The sequence below is a fragment of the Callithrix jacchus genome, chromosome 17 (assembly GCF_049354715.1).
Source record: "Callithrix jacchus isolate 240 chromosome 17, calJac240_pri, whole genome shotgun sequence".
Taxonomy (NCBI): domain Eukaryota; kingdom Metazoa; phylum Chordata; class Mammalia; order Primates; family Cebidae; genus Callithrix; species Callithrix jacchus.
In genome coordinates this window covers 6064841-6067934 of record NC_133518.1, presented here as the reverse complement: position 1 = coordinate 6067934, position 3094 = coordinate 6064841, and the positions used below count along the sequence as shown (strand labels likewise).

Genomic DNA, 3094 nt, shown 5'->3' with positions numbered 1-3094 from the left:
CATCTTATCAGCAGCAAGCTTTTTAAAGCAGTGGAAACTACTTTTTCAGAAGGTAAAGCAACCTGTTTTGTTCACTGGGTGATTACTTGCTGTGAATACTTAATGATCATCTGGCTTGGAAACGTGTGTGTGTATAATAAACTAGACTGCTACTACCTGTTAATTGCACTTTATAATTGCATTTTATCTCCTCTGCACGCCTTCAGAATCCTGGCTCATATCACAGTAAAAAGGTTGTGTACGTAGCTTGACTGACAGAGCTCATTTATTAAAGCTCTAGGGGGTTATGTTACTAACTCTGCCTCATGTGTTTCTCTTTTATCTAATATTCTCCGTTCAGATGTTCACAAAAGGTCCATCTTTTAAATGCATAACTGATGTACATATATGCTGTTATTGTTATTGTTGAAGCTATTGTTGAATAACTTTAGTTATTTAAAGTTAGTAACTAAGTTATTTTTATTGTTATTGCTGTTGAAGTTATTGATGGTTCAATCACTAACTTTTAGGCAACAATTGGTGGATCATTTATTTATTTATTATGACATCTTCTGCTTTATTTTTCTAGGAAAACAATGCTTTTACTAAACGTGCACAGGCGTGGGGATAGGAAGGCAGCAGGAGGAGTCAGGGCGGAGGGGCCCCTGCCTGGAGCGGGGAGGCTGACAGCAGCCACAGCCGGGCGTCACTGGCACGGGTTCCTGGTGACCCCTCGCTAGGCGGCCGCATTGCCCAGGATGAAGCCCACGGCCGCTGCACTGCCCAGAACGAAGCCCACGGCCAGGGACACTGTCTTGCAGAAGGCGCCGCGCAGCTGCTCCACGTGCTGGTTCAGGGTCCGCAGCTGGTCGCGCAACTGGCCCAGGATGCTCAGGAGGCGGTGCAGGTGCCCCAGGGTCGGCAGCAAGGCGGCGTTCAGCGGCCGGGGTGCGCGGTCCTCGGGGCTTCCGGGAGCGTGGGAGGCGTCCACAGACCTCTGAGGGGACCGGTTGAAGCGGGGCATCCAGGCGGGGTCAGCGTGGGGGCTGCGGGCCGTTGGCAGCGGGGCGGCTGAACATCCCGCAGTCAGGATTTTGTCGTGTGTGTGTGTATTTGTGTGTGTGTGTGTGTGTGTTTGTGTGTGTGTGTGTGTGTGTGTGTGTGTGTGTGTGTGTCTGTGGCTGCTGGGAGTTTATTTTCTGCTTGGTGTCAGATGCACAGTTCCAGGTGTCAGGAAAGCTGCTCAGGGCTGGGGCGGGCCGGGTGGTGGAGAGCCGGACCCTCACTCCTTTTTGGTGTCTGCTGTGTGGATGTGGAGGTCTGCTGGCTGCAGCCGCCTAGTCTACGGCGGGGTGGCAGGGGTTGTGTGGGCGGGAGCGGCTCTGGTGGCCTAGCGCCTCCACAGGCTTGGATCTGGTGGTCATCGCTCAGGTCAGGATGGCGGCCCAGCGCTGGCTGTGCTGGTCTGACCACCCGGCTGCTTCCTCTGGGTGTCCTGAGCCAGGCCACAGGTGGTCACGCTGCGGGAGGCCTGGGGGCAGGGGGGATTCCAGATGCTCTGCAGACTCCAACACTGTGGCCATGAACTGGAGGGTGGACTTCCCGAAAAAGAAGCTGGCCCACCAGTTACCCGGGTCAGCCTTGGGGATACCCGGGGGGTGGGGAATGGCTTCTGCCGGGCAGCCGGTATTACTGCAGGAGCTGTTGCTGGAAGTGGAACCCAGGTGGCCTGGAGAGGAGAGGTTCCGCCAGCAGGGCGGGGTGCGGGGACCACCAGCCCACCAGCCCTTAGGGGTCCTGCAGGTGGTACGTGGGGCATCTGCGTGGTGGAGGGCAGGGGCTACTCACGCGGGTAGTAGTTGTTGGTGGCCACGAGCGAGCCGCTGGAGGGGATGGCCGCCATGCTCTGGCTTGCCGGCTGGTGGGACCTGGGAGGCGACCACTCTGGGCCTCGGCGCATGATCACGGGTGGCGGGGACCGGGGCTCTAGGCCACGGAGCCCATTTGCAGAGGAGACCGCAGGAGGCCGCTCCACAACTGAGACGGGCGTGAAAACAGCTTTTTTTTGAAACTTCTCAGCATGTGCTTTTATTGACCTGGCTGTTTACAGGAGCTGAAGCTCTTAGGTTTGCGGGGATGACTCTTGAACTTCTTTTTCAAGGAGCCCAACTGCTTCTTCCTGCACTTCCAGACCAGCCCCCAGTCCATGTCCGTCTCCTTCCTGCCTTCATCAGTGGACGCTCTGGGGGCTTTGCCTCCTTGTCCTCTTCGTTTGTCAAAAAGTCATCAGTGCCATCCATGTCCTCTGTGTTTCAAAGGTCCTTTCTGGTAAATAGCTCGGGTGGGTACAGGTCTGTCATGCTGTCGTCACTTGGAGCTCCCCCCTCATCACTGGACATGGGCTCCCAGAAGGCTTCCCACAAGCGAGGCCCATCACCGTCCATCCGGTCCTCCCTCTTTCTCCTCCGGTGCACCAGGCACGCACGGATGTACTCCAGCCCTTGCTTCTGACATTCTGCATATTTACACAGAGCTCGCTGGTACTGCCGGCCCTGGATGTGCCTCAGCACGTGTTCTGGGCACTTGTTGATGTGCCGCAGGGTGAGTTTGCAGAACAACTGGCGCGGGTTCTTGGTGCTGGGCACGCTGTGCGGTTCAAACTCTGCATAGTTGAAAGCCGGGGAGGCGCGGACCAGCCGTTGGTACTTCCTGCCGTGGGTGTAGACCTGGAACTCCGGCAGGCGGCAGGGCAGCTCCTGACCTGTCAGGATGCACCTGGCCTTGCGGGCGTCCGGCTGCAGCTGCAGGCTCTGTGCTCCCGCAGGAATGCCCGCACGTCGGCGGGCAGCTAGCTCATGGACTGGAAGCCCGCGGAGCAACCCTGCGGACGCCGCTCGCACCAAGTGGAGCGCGTGCGGGCGGTCCGGGCGGCGCGCGCCTACCCGGCGATGCGGCTCTGGCCCCTGAGGCCGTCGTCCGCCAGCCCTGACCCCGAACCGCCGTCTGGAGACGCCCCGGTGACCCTGCCCCGGAGGCCTGTCTCGCCGAGCGCGCTGGCGGGGCCCCTGTAGCTGGTGTCCCCGGGCTCGGCGCCGCGCGCATCTTGGAGCGCGCG

The 3094-nt window shown here is 58.7% G+C and overlaps 2 pseudogenes; both read right to left on the bottom strand.

Annotated features, from left to right (window-relative positions):
• Positions 1-1085: 1085 nt before the first annotated feature.
• Positions 1086-2458, bottom strand: LOC128930843 (pancreatic progenitor cell differentiation and proliferation factor-like; annotated as a pseudogene).
• On the bottom strand, positions 1993-2836 carry LOC128930848 (surfeit locus protein 2 pseudogene; annotated as a pseudogene).
• Positions 2837-3094: the final 258 nt, after the last annotated feature.